The 14,101-nt window shown below is 45.6% G+C and overlaps 1 protein-coding gene across 2 annotated transcripts in view; it reads right to left on the reverse strand.

Moving 5' to 3' along the window:
- PAIP2B (poly(A) binding protein interacting protein 2B) overlaps positions 1-8,819 on the reverse strand; it is a 65,084-nt gene extending 56,265 nt beyond the window's left edge. Inside the window, exon 1 of one of the 2 annotated variants that reach the window (XM_072641403.1) lies at positions 8,635-8,819. The gene's annotated coding sequence lies outside the window, so the exon portion shown is untranslated. The remainder of the gene's footprint in view (positions 1-8,634) is intronic. The other variant, XM_072638196.1, reaches the window with a different exon arrangement.
- Between the last annotated feature and the right edge of the window lie 5,282 nt (positions 8,820-14,101).

Below are 14,101 nucleotides of genomic sequence, written 5' to 3' on the forward strand. Positions count from 1 at the left end.
GCCCCTGACTGATTAATTATGCTTCCTAATAGTTTTGGTCACCACATAGGGCCCGCTGAAACGTTTTCAATGATATCCCCCTTCCTCTCGGCACAAAGCCCACCACCTAGAACATAGTAGGTCCTAAATAAAGAATTTTAAAACTGTAATCTTTGACGTGGTACAATTCCAGGGAGACGAATACCATTTTTGCTTGGGGTTGCAGATAGCCAAACAACCAGTTTAGTTCAATAGTTAAGCATATCTCAAAGTATCATTTCTTGAAACTCATTCCTGTTACTCTGTAACTGAAATTTTACTTAACATCTAAAAACTTTTTTTTTTAGAAAGTACATGGGTTTTCTTCACAAAATAAAAGTAACACTCACTCATTCATTCAATGGGCATTTATTAGGTACTTACTATGTGCCACGTGTGATGCTGAACACTAATAATACGAACAGAAAAAGCCTGTTCTCAAAGAGGATACATCCTAACCACAGAAGATCACACATCTGGGAGTGGGGAACAGGAAGGTGTATTTTGGTGAATAAAGTCATGGGGATAGTAAGTGTAGTCACAGAGCAAGGATCTGACATGTCCTTCCAGAAATAGTAAAGATGATTTGGTTACTGCTGTCAGAGCTGACAGCAGCATGATGAGAAGGCAGAGTGAGAACAGCAGCATGGAGGGCTGAACTGGGCTAGAAATGCTCAGCTGGAAGTCCAGGTATCCTAGGTGGGTCAGTGACATGCCTGGCAGGATGTGGAGCCTGGATCACAGGAGAAAAGCATGAAGAGAAAACTTGGTTGGGGTCAGGCTAAAAACGATGAGTGTTAGCCCATCAGAGGTCCAGGGACCCTGGCACAACACACTGGGGAAACATGCAACAGTGAAACAATCCCTGTCCCTGAGAAGCTTGTATCCTTAACTGGGTTTAAAACATGGACACATATACGTATACAAAGCAGTTTGGAGTAAGGGGGAGAGATCAGGCTAGAACTACCATCAGAAGCAGCACCTGAGGAAGTCAAGGATTGATTCTAAGGGATGGAAATAAAGAGAGATGGAGAAGGAACAGTCAAAGATATTAAACCTGGGCAAATAGGAACAAGGACAGTGGAACCCTCAATAGTAACAGGGGAGTCAGAAATAGAGGAGGGCTAGAAGAGGGAGAAAGATAATGAACTCTTTGAGCATGCTGCTTTTAAATATCTACAGGGCCATCCAGCTGGAACTGTCCAACTGATAGCTGAGCAAATAGTACATAAAAGGAAAATTAAATCAGTTTTATAGACAGGAGTAAGACAGGTAGAGTCCTACCCATGTCAAGTCAGTGAGTTAATTGAGTAATAATTGAGTTCCTTTTGCAATACATCACATAACCCTTTAGAATTGATTGTCACTTAAAATTCTGGACAATATGGAAGCTTTCTACGTGCATTAGTCCATTGACATAGAGCTGCATAACAGTAGAGAGCCCTTTTCCTTGCCAAAATCAACCTTCTACATGGCCAACATTCCACCCCATTTCCTCCAGCAGATGCCCCTTCTCACCCCTACTCTCTCCCTTATCTTCAATCTTCTCCTTGGCTACTGGATGCTCCCCTACTCCCTACAAACATGCCTGTGTCTCCCTCATCCTCAAAAAACCTTCATCTGGCCCATCTATCTCCATTCCTTTTTACTGGAGAAGGCCATCTACAATACGTGCCTCCACTTCCTTTCCTCTCCCTCTCTTCTCGACTCTCTGCAATCTGTTTTCTGACTTCATCATTCAAAAGAAACTGCTTTCTCCAAAGTTACTGTGACCTCCTAATTTTGGCAAATCTAATGGCCTTTTCTCAATCCTCCTCCTTCCTGACCTCTCTACAACCTCTGACACTATCACTCTCTTCCCCTTGATACTTTCTTCTCTCTAGGTCTTCCATCTGCTTTGCTGGATCTTCATCCAGGTCAGCGTCTCTCAGGGTCTGTCTGGAGCCGCCTTCTCTTCTCCTTCTACATTATTTCCAGTAGTGATCACATCAGCTCCCATGGATTCAATGATCATCTCTGCATTTGATTCTCAGATCCATTTATTAAGCTGAAACCTCTTGGCTGACCTCCACTCTGGGGTTACACCAAGATGTCCACTGGACATTTTGAACTGGATGTCTCACAAACATCTTAAGCCAAATACATTCAAAATTGAATTCATTTTCTTTTCCCCAAAATCTTCCTTTCTTCCTAATTTCCCTATTTCTGTCAAGGGCACCACTATCCTACCAGTTACCCAGACTCAAAACCTCAGTATTTCCCTGACCCTTCCCATATCTAATCTGTTGCCAGCTTCTAAGTCTCTCTTCTTAACATCTCTTCTCTGGCAGTGCCACCAGTCTTGAGCAGCCCCTTATCACTTCCTTCCTGGATCACTACAACTAGCCACTGGTTGGCCTTCCCCACACAAGTCTCCACTCCAGTACATCCTCTCTTCAGCGATCAAAGGTCTAAATATGTCAATGTCCTATTCAATAAACTCCAGTGGCTCCCTATCTCCCCCAGGATCAAAACATAAAAACCTCTATTTGGCTTTTAAAGCCTTTCCTACCCTGGTCCTTCCCCTCTTTCAAGTCTTCTTACATCTTACTCCAGGGCTTAGCACAGTACCTGGCACACAGTAAGCACTTAATTAGGGCTTGCTGACTTACTCTGCTCTGAATACTCTTTGATCCAGTGATGCTGGTGGCTGCCAAGCTCTTCCTCACACAATCTCTAGGTTCTGTGCATTTTTGCTGGCCATTCCCCCCTCTAGAATGCTCCTGAGTACTTTCAAGTCTCAGATAAAATTCTGTCTTCTGCAAGATGCCTTCCCCATTCCCTTTCATCCCAATGTCCCCCCTCTATTACTATCACCAATCTTGTGATCCATCTTATTTGGACATAAATGTGGTTAGATGGTACAACGGGCAGCACGCTGGACTCCAAGGCAGGAAGACCAAAGTCCAAAGCCAGTCTCAGACTCTAGTTGTATGACCCTAGTTGTGGTTCCTTGTCTTCCTCAGTGTTCATATGTAAAACAGAGTTAATAACAGCACCTACCTCCCAGGACAGCTGTGAGGATAAAATCAAGTCACCTTCAAGCACTCTAGAAATCCCAGTTATGATATTAGTAGAAATAGGAGTTTTGTGGATGTTGTCTCTCCAGTTCGATTATGAACTTGTTGAGATCAGGAAATGTTTTTGCCTTTCTTTGCATGCCTAGCACTTAGCACGCAGCACATAGTAGGTGCATAATAAATGTTTGCTGACAAACAGCTTATTGACTTGACTTGAAATATCTGTCCCAAACATACACACCAATATACTAAACTCAATAGACAGGGTACTCACCTACATAGAGATGAGAGATGTTTTTTAAGTGGGAGGTAGGGGTCTGTTATCCAAACAAAGTGCTAGTACTCCAAAGAAAGCCTAACAATCCTCAGAAGTCATGGATACATTCTCAAACATGTTCCCTCCCATATCCCAATCCTATCAGGAACTCTAAAAGGTTGTGTCCCTAATTTCCATACTGGTTCATCCCATTAAAAAAATCTTTCTGGCAGTAATTCAATTCTGATCTGTACTCCTGCTCCAAGCACCATTTAGAATTAATTTTTAAAGTTCATGAAAAAAGAGAGAATTTGGATATCTTAGTACTTATCAATAGTAAATCAAAGTTTCTCCACAGCTGCTTCTATGGGAAACAAAATTATCCGCTTCTCCCACATACAGAGGATGATCACAGCTTCTCTCATACATATTAAAAAACAAGGTACCAAACTGTAATGAAGGTTCAATGTAGCTAAGTAACCTGCAATAAAATTTAGCAAAAACAATCAAATGCTATATTCACCTGTAACATGACAGAATCTGGAGAATGTAACTTCCAGAAAAAAACAAAAGCAGTGAAATATACATACATACAAAAGCATTGAGAGAAACTATATGTACACACACACACACATACACACACACACACACACACACACACACACATATATAGTGACTTTACATACACATACATCAAGAGGTACTATCCTAGTCTCTCAATCCAAAGGTTTGCAAAACTCTCCAAACAATTAAATAGCATGCCACTTATCACAAGCCATTGTCTGCAGGAACCATGACCCTGCCCCATCTCACCAGGGTCATACAGTTCCCACAATGCCAAGCACATTGCTCTGGCAAGGTGACAGAAAGTTAGTTATTACAGTCTCAGGGAAATAGGAACAGCATATAAACTTAGAACCAACAATGGAGCTACCCAGCCCAGAAGGAAGAGACTTCCATCTAAACGGGTTTCAGAAGCCCAGTCATTAGATGACAATTAGATCTCTTTTGATACTAGGTGACAGACTCCTACACTGAAGTAATTTCTGGTTCCAAATATTAATTCCCTGACCATTTTGATAGTCTTTCTTGAAAATCTTTTTTTAATCTTTCAAATGAGAACATGATAATGATGATGATGCCAAAAAAAGATAACTCTCTCACAGGAAAAGCATAGACAGGCTCCTAAGAGGTCTTGCCTGTAGAGTTCCATGACCTCTGTCTGACCTCTGTCCCGCCACTTACCACCTATGGGAAGATCCTTTCCCATCTCTGGGCCTCAGTTTCCTCATCTATAAAATGAAAGGAATTGGCTGATGCTCATGGTCTAAATCTATGGTTCCATGATCCAAGACTTGATTATAAACACTTTTTTAAAAAAATAAAAACTAAATTTTGGAGCTCAGATGGTCCACATAATGAAACCCAAAGTCTTTGACAAACATACAGCCGGAGAAGCCAACTGCCTATTCCTCTGACAAGGACATATATAGATATCATTACTGCCAGATTCCCCAAGAGGTACTACATCAAAGAAATCACATGACAGAACTCCCTTTTGTAGAATGACTGGCTGCTCAATGAAATCCAACCCGTATTCAACTGCAGTTTTTACCACAACTGCAATTAAATTTCCCTGTCCAGCATGGTTAAGGAATATAAACTAAAATGAATCAACTGCAACAAAAAACGTATGTTCTTGTCATTAATTTGAAATAGTCTCTAAAGCTAGCTATCTGTCACAAGAGACAAGAATAGTTTTCTAACAATTTAATACATTTAATTATGAATAGGACCCAAATACTCCACAGATGGAAAGCTTTTATTAATTGATCATAATTTTCTGTAAGCATGCTAGATCTATGAAGTTCTGATCTTTACCCTTGTAAAGAAACTTGCATTCTATCTGGGTCACCAAGACCATTTAAAACATTTAGAGAACATCATGGGAATAAATAATTGTTCAATTTCATGATATGGATAAAGTGAAATTTAGTTAAGACAAATTAAAATTTTATACGTGATTTCAAAAAGTTCATTTTACAAAGGATCAGATGAGGGAAGCATGGCATTTATCTGGAGAAAAAAAAACCAACCTCTGGGTTCTGGTTGACTTCAAGTTCAGTCTGAGCCAAGAGTATGACACGGCACCCCCAAAACACTAACATGATCTTGGACTGTATTAAATAATGAACTGCCTGGGAGGAGGGAAGCACAAATCCATAGTACTTTGTGGTAACAGCAGACATGGAATACTGACTCCAGCTGGGAAGCGGCATTTTAAGAAAGGCTCTGGTAAACTGGAGACCGTTCGGAGAATAACAGGGCCCGACAGAGGGACCAAGACTATGTCATATGAGAATCAGCTGAAGGAACTGGGGATGTTTAGTCTGGAGAAGAGAAGACTGAGAGGAGAAGAGATAGAAGCAGGTCTGGGAGATGAACAAACTTGCTTTACTTGGCCCAAGAAAGCAGACTCAGAGGACACATAAGGGAGAGCTCATAGAAGTCGAGAGAGGGATGGGAGGCATCAGGAGGCAGTCACTGGTTCTTCAAGCCAAGTCTGGAGGTCACAGAAATAAAACCTGCTCAGGTACAGACCAGACTAGTTGGCTTCCAGAAGCCCTTCCAAATCTGACTTTCTGACTGCTAGAAAAGTTCAAAAAAGTTATAAACCAACAAATCTGTTCCTGGCACTTTCACACAAGCCTTGATGCTTGAACGACATAGCATGTGGAGCAAAGAGAAGGCAGAACAGAGGAAAGCATAAGCACAGCCTTATGAAAACTAAAGGGATCCTGTTCAATGACAGACGAGTGCAGAGAGCAGAGGATGCGTGGAAGGAAGGCCACAGGAGACCAGTGGAAACCTGGGCAGCCTTGACAGCTCGGGCTGAGGTTCCTAGACTGTCTAGGGGCCACAGGCAATAGAAAGTCATGTTTTAAGGACTGTTCTAAAAGCAGGATAGACAGGAAGGAGAATTCCACAATTCACTGCTCCAGCATCTGCACAAATACAAAAGAAAATATGGCACAGCCATAGTACGTTCAAGACGTCACGTAGACAAAGAAATCTGTTTTACAATCAAACATGAAATGAACATTATTCTTGCAAAGAAGTTCAGAGAAGTAGAAAAGAATGATGTGATGGCCTGTATAGCATGATTAGTTTTGGTCTGTATTACACAGACTGGCTACTGGTCAAAACAAATGGCCTTCATCAAGGCCGTGGGGAAGTGTCTAACTTGAAATTTTTTTTTAACTCAGTTGAATTAAGTTAATATTCTAAGACAAACATGAGATTACTTAACAAATGTGGGAAAGAGGAAAGAAGCCTGGATTGGGAGTGAAACATCCTGGGTTCAAATTCTGACCCTGCCACTTACAGTTATGAAGTCACTGAACCTCTCTGGGCCTCACCTGTAAAACAACAGAGTTGGTCCCTTCCAGTCCTAAACTTATGGTCCTGCGATTGGTTTTATAAAATTCAGCAAAAACTAAGGAGCTATGCAGTACTTTTCGCTACAGGGAAAGAATGACCGCCTAAGCACAGGTGTTAGTTTGATGATAATTCGAGAAAGTTGACCAAGCAGGGTGAAAGCAGGTGTGGCAGGGGCTGCAAGGCCTCACAGAAGCAGCCCCCCACCACTTGGAGCTCCTCCCTCTGACCCCTCTCTGGCACACAGACTGTCTAACCACTTTTTTTTTTTTAATGACAAAATCTGTCTTAGACTTTTTGTAGCATTAGAGGCCAAGACCTGCATTTCACATGTACTTCTAACATAAGGAGACTTTCCTAATGACAGCTGCAATTGTACCCAGTTCAAACATATGGAAAGTCAGGGCCACGTGTCACCTCCAGCCGGTGTGTTATTTTACAATAACAATTCTGAACAATGCTGTATACAACCACTCCTGATTTTGTTTGACTAAAATGCAGAAGCTTCATCTTTTAAAAAGAGCCCCATACAAGTGTATTGGGAAGCAAGTGAGGGCGAGAAGGGGACTTCTCCCCACCACCGAAAGGCTCTGACAGTGACAAACAGGAGGACACCCCACCGCTATTCTCCCCACTCCCCCATCCTGCCACTAAGCAAGGACAACCTAGATCAGTCTGGTAAAATCAGAGACAAAGCAGGGATTGGGTCAAGAGCACAATGCAGGGTTTTCACAAAAACACTCAAAGTGAAAAACCGCGGAAGGCTTCTGTTTAGCCTCCACTCCAAATTTCATTCCATTAAAAAAAAATCCACCCCATCTAGTGGCTGAATGGACACTTTGAGTCCTCCAAAATCAGTTAGGAAACGCAGATTCTCTCAATAAGCAGTGGGCCACAGCTGCCCAGAGTCAGACAGCAAGGCCCCTGGCCCATCAGCCTGGGCTGTCCTCAACAAGGGGGGTTCAATCTCTATGCCCACCGTTGGTGCCAAAGCACACGGTCCCCTCCAGGAGGAGCCACGGAAATGACTCCGACCTCACACTCTCAGCACCCACGTTGGGGATTCTCAGCAGACTGGACCAGGGCCACCTCGCCATCCGAGGGGGGGCAGGATGGGGGTGGAAGGCCACAGTGTTTAAGAGTTTTGTTTCTTACCAGCTTATGGAGCCCCGGGGCAATCTCTTCCAGGCGGAGCCGGGGTGGGGGAGGGGGAGGGGGAATGGGGGGGACAAGGTGAGGGGAAAAGCGAGTCAGCAGGAGGCAGGGAGCCCCAAAGTCCGAGACCCCGGCTCCAGGCAGCCACAGGGGCGGCAGGGAGGGCTCCTACGAGGGCTGCCTACTGACTGGGGGAGGGGGGAGAGACGAACTGTCCGAGACCCCCACCCCAAAAAAGGGGCCTGAACGAACAGGCGTTTATGGGGCACCGAGATCACAGGGTTTGGGGCTGGCACACGTTTAGAGCTTGCCTGTAAAGTGAAGTGAGTAAAGTGCTCAAAGACCTGGGTTCGAATCCTTACTAGCTTTGTGGCCCTGAGCCTCAGTTTCCTCTTCCGTACAATCGGGAGAGAGGGGACCCAGTGACCCCTAAGATTCTGGGATCTACGACAGATAAGGAAACTGAGGCCGAGGAAGCCTGGCTGAGGCAGGATTCGAACCCCCGGCAGCAGCCCGGCGGGGGAGGAATCCCGGGCGCGCGCCCGCGCCGCTCCCCTCCCCCCCTGCCTCGGGGACGCGCGTTCAGGAGCGCGCACGCGGGACCGGGGGACGGGGGGGGCGGGGGGGACGGGGCGCGCCGAGTCCGGGAGCACGCGGCGAGGGGCGCCCCCGTGGCCGGAGCGCAGCGGCGCGCAAGCTGCTCCTCACCTGGGCCCAGAAGAGGCTCCTCCGCCCGCCAGGAGTCTGCCGCCCTCGTCGCCGTCACTGCCACCGCCGCCGTGGTCCTCACGCACCAAGAGGGCAGCCCGAGCTCCGGAGCCCTCGCCGCCGCCGATGCCACTCGCTCCGTTACCACACTCGGCACACTCGCCTCGCGCCCCGCCCCCGCGTCCGCCCCATTGGCTGCCGCTCCCCGCCCCGCTGGCCCCATTGGGTCGAGGGGCCTGCCGTTCAGCCCCAACGACGGAGAATCCCTGGCTCGGATTGGTCCAGAAACGAGTTTCCCTCCGCCCCCTCAGTTGGTCCTTCCCTGCTTCTGGTTGGTTGCTGCAAACGTCATTCCGCCCCCTCATTCGGCACTCCGGTTTTCTGGCGGGGTCCCCCCCACCCCCGGGGTGGAGCAAGACCACTACGGAAAGGTTGCCACCGATTGGCTAAAACCAGACTAAATCCGGACCCGGGATTGGCCCAGGGGCCAATACGGTCCCCACGTGGGGGAGGAGCCCAGGGCGGCTAGTGCCTTGGGGGTTTGTTTACACAGGAACCGGCCTTGCTCACGGCTCTATTGGTCGAAGGGGATGCCATTCTGATATGGATCGACCAATCAGCATTACGAAAGCTCTGAGTTAGGGGGTGGGTCTTGATGGGATTTCCCTGGTTGTCAAAATTGTAACGAGAACGAGAGGTGACGTCTTGGCTTCGCTTGCCGGGGAACGGTTGGCGAGGGGCCGGAGCTTCCCCGCGCCGGACAAAGGCGCAGAGAGCTTCCGTCGCGTCCGTGGCAGAAACAAGGGGAGGTTGCAAGGGCACCTCGATGGGGCCGCGAGGCAGGCACTTGTGAAGTCTTTCTGTAAATCTGCTCTTGTGTTTCCAGGGGCTCGTTGTAGGCAACTGGGTGGTGCAGTGGTTAGAGCGCTGGCCTGAGAGTTGGGCGTCAGTGTTCCCTTCAGTTGTCCCCAGTTGGAAGAGGAGGGCAGTAATAGCGCCCCCATCTCTCCCCTCCCTTTGCAAATCCCTTAACCTCAAAGAAGCTCAGTTTCCTCATCTGTAAAATGAGCTGGAGAAGAAAATGGCAAGTCACTCCACTGTCTTTGCCAAAAAAGACCACCTTTGTCACAAAGAGTCGGATAAGACTGAGCAACAACGGCTCCTCAAATAAAAAATCTCTGTGGTGCAAAGCCCTTCATCACGCAGCCCCCTCCTACCTTTCTAGTCTTCTCCTGTCTCCTCATATACTCTTTAATCTGGCGACACTAGCCTCTTTATTATTTTGCACACCAGCTACTGTATCTACTGAGTGAGCAGTTCCCCTTGTGTGCTTGAAACACTGTCCCTCCGCATCTCCACCTTTGCATTTCAGCTCAAATAGCCTTTTCCGATTCCCCTTTACACCAATGTCTTCTCTCTACGAATGATCTGCAATTTACGTACAGCTTGTTTATACATTGTTGCACAATTTGTGCATTGTTGTAGTTTCCCCATTAGATTATATTTGAACTCTCTGAGGGTAGGAACTATTTTTTGCCTTTCTTTGTATCCCCCATCATAGTAGGCACATAGTAGGCACTTGATAAAAAAAAAAAAGTTTATTGAGTGTCTGATGAACCCCTAGGTTATCTTTTACATTTTTTGTGGGTTTTGTGAGATGAACCCAATGGATATTTGGTACCTTGAGTATTGGTACATGAACGGTATTCTAATATCCTTGTTTGGGGAGACAAGTATGAGCCACACTATGACTATATTAGAACTGTTTCTGGAGTAATTCCAGATGACAGCAATGAGCCAAAGATAAGAAATAATCCTCATAGAGGTCAGCCGCCGGTCTTGGACTTGGTCCATGGTAAGACCAGAGTCTTGGAGCCAGCTTGAATCAAGGAATCCTTATATGCTTATGTAATGCTGGGAAGTGGCCTTGTAAAGAACCAGTCACCTATTTGCCTTAGATAAGTAGCAATTTTGCCTGATAAGCCAGGAGGAAAACTGCTGATGTAATTTATCTCGCTATACAGTACCATTTGACTAGGAAGGCAAATAGCAACCACACAGTTCACATGCATTTCTCTATTATGGGCCAGTACATTTTTTTGGTTTGTTTATAAGGCTCTCCGAAGAGCCCCTGGATCCTTAGAGGCTCAGAAGAAAGCAAACATTTTTACACCTGGTCAATGTGTGGGCTTGATTTGTTACAAGGGAGAGTCTAAAAAAGACTGCAGAGGGGATGAGACAGGAATTGGGAGGAGATGAGGGATTGTGATCAAGCTACCAAATGCTTTAGAAATATCGATAGTTCACCATTGGAAGGGTCAGGGTCAGGGTTTATTTTTAAAATATAGCACAGCTGATTTGGAGTTTCAAGGACTCTTCTGGTCCAAGCCCCTCATTTTACATATATGACACTTACACTGGTGATGAAACAGAGGCCCCCAGAAGGGAAAAGCTTTGCCCATGGTCACATAGCCAGTCAGTGGCAGAACTGGGATTTGGATCCCATTCCTCCAATTCCAAATTCACTGTTCTAATAATTACTCCCTGACATATACTTGCCCAGAGGCAGAGGGTCTATTGCTCATACGAAAGCTGACTGGAATCTTCTGTATTATATGACAACAGGAGATTATCTCCCAGAAGTTCAAGGACTCCTCCATTGTCCATCTCTATAAAGATAAAAGAAATAGATTGTCCTGTGATAATCAGTGGGAGGGAAGGGGAGGGTGTCTCTTTCTTAGTCATAAGATTCTTGCCAGAGTCCTCCTTAATAGGCTGATCCTTTACCTGGAAGATAGTCATCTACCTGAGAGCCAGTGTGACTTTAGAAAGGACAAAAGAATGGTTGATATGGGGTGTGCTGCCCAACAACTCCAGAAGAAATGCCAGGAACAGAACAGAGATCTGCACACAGTGTTCTTCAATCTGACTAACGCCTTTGATACTGTCAGTCATGAGGGCTTGTGGAAAATTATGTCAAAAAGTTCATCAGTCTTGTACATCAATTTCATGACAGTTTGCCTGCGTTCTGAATAATGGGAGATGCTCTTGAGCTTTCCCAGTTACCAGTGGAGTGAAACAAGGCTGTGTGCTTGCTTCCATGCTTTTTAGCGTGATATTTTCAGCGATGTTGTCAGAAGCCTTCAGTGAGGATTAGCACAGCACCAAGGTAAGCTACCACACGAATGGTAAACTATTTTAACTGAAAAAATCAGGTGCTCTATCAGCCACCACCACTCCATAGATGGAACCAGTGGTTACAGCAAATGGAAAAGTTTTGAATACTGTGGATAAATTCACTTACTTTGGCAATATACTTTCCAGGGATGTCCACACAGAGGATGCTGTTAAAACATGCATTGCCAGAGATAGCTCAGTGTTTGGGAGGCTCCAGAGGAAAGTGTAAGAGAGAAGAGGTAGTAGACTACAAACTGAAGAGCTACAGAGCCTTTGTGCCGAGCTCATTGCTATACGCCTGTGAAACCTAGACAGTCTACCAGCGTCATGCCAGGAAACTGAATCACTTCCATTTGAACTGTCTTAGGAAGATGCTGAAGATCACCTGGAAGGATAGAGTACTGGACTGAGGTCCTTTCTCGAACTAAACTGCCACTTATTCAAACTCTACTGCAGACAGCACAACTCTGATGGGTTGGACATGTTGTTTGAATGCCAACCATATGTTTGCCTAAAAGATTATTTTACAGAGAAGTCACACAAGGCAAGCGGTGGGCAGAAAAAGCAATACACTTCCAAGTTGTGTCTGAAGAACTTTAGAATCAATCAGGTGACATGGATAATGCTGGCAGAGGATCACCTGGCATGGCTTGGCCACACCAAAAAACAGTGCTGTGCTCTAAGAGCAAAACAGATTTGTAGTAGCTCAAAAGAAACTGGAGATGCACAAACGTAGAGACATCCCCACTCCAAAGTCCATATGGACTATTTGTGCCTGCCCTGTGCTAGAGCATTGTGAGCTCATACTTGTCTTATCAACCCAAGTCAGACACATTGCATCTTGACTCCAACATCCAACAGTGATGTCGTTTTGGTTTTCTTCGAGAAAGGAGGACAACAATCAACCACCTTGCCCAGAGTAGATACTTTAATAAATATGCTGAATTAGATTGGAATGAATTTGACTGGGGGGAGGGAAGGGAGAGTGAAACCTTGTTTTATGTGCTGGGTTTTCTTCCACAGAGACTCTCCAGAATCCCTCTGCTTGGGGAATTGTCTACTTTTTGGCCCCAGCTCCCACTGGCTTGGCTTAGCCCCCACATGCTTCTGGAGCCACATTCTTAGGAACACCTGATGGACTGGTGAAAGGAAATACAGTTTGAAAGAAAAAACCGTCACAAAAGACCTACTAAAGCCTAATATTGATTACTGGGGAATGATCTGTGTTTGGTTGTGGCTTTGAAACATCTCTGCCATCACCAAGTGGTCCCAGGCCCTGAGGGGAGGAAGAAGTCTGGGATTACAAAATGCCTGGGGAAAGCACAAATGCCTGCAGATGCCCAGCAGGAGAGTCTTATTTGTTTTTCTAATGGGGGGAAGGGAAAAGGAGGGAAGGGCTTTGCCCTGGCCTAGGGAAACAACCCTTGGTGGATCTCTGCCAAGTTGCCAAGAGAAACCTGTGCAGGGGAAGGATCAAAAGCTCGGCTGCTGTCTCTGAAAATGAACCAGGCAGAAGGCTCGGCCCCAGGATCAGGGCAATTCTAGCCTGCTTTTTATAGAAGCTGAGAGTTGGAAGGAACATGAAAGGTTATTTAGTCTGGTCTCTCATCTAAGGCAGTAATAATCTCCATAATATCCCAGACAGATGTCTGTCCAGCCTCAGCTTGAATACTTCCATTAACAAAGAGTTCACCACTTCCCATCCTATTGTTGGAAAGCTCTAGTTGTTATAAAGTTTTTTTTAATACAAAATCAACAATTATTTATTAAATGCTTACTATGTGCCAGGTACTGGACATGCAAAGAAAAGCAAAAACACAGTCCTTGTTCCCAAGGATCTCACAGTCAAATGGGGGAGACAAAGTGTACACTACTTTGGACAAACAAGATGCATGAATTGAAGGACATCAGTAAAGCAAAAATGGAAGCTGTCCTGTGAATTCTACTTCTTGGACTTGGTTATACACTTCAGAAATGCACAGAGGGAGCCCTGTGGCTCCCTCGTGCCCAGTAGCTCCTCAAGCCACCATGTTCACGGCTAACCCATCTCCAGGTGAAAGTGGAGAATCTCCAGGTCAGATCTGGCCATGCCAACTGATAAACCAAACTAGCAGCTTCAAGATCTCAGGGCTGAGTCAGAGGCTCAGAAAACTGCCACCAGCTTCTTCACATAAGCATTGCAGTACTTGCAGGGACATTTAACTTCTGCAGAGTCCTCTGTGAAAGGACTGACTCCACTCAGGCTCCCTCCACCCAGTGCTGGGAGCAGAGAAGGGGTCATTACAATTTC

This window comes from Notamacropus eugenii, chromosome 1 (assembly GCF_028372415.1).
Source record: "Notamacropus eugenii isolate mMacEug1 chromosome 1, mMacEug1.pri_v2, whole genome shotgun sequence".
Taxonomy (NCBI): Eukaryota; Metazoa; Chordata; class Mammalia; order Diprotodontia; family Macropodidae; genus Notamacropus; species Notamacropus eugenii.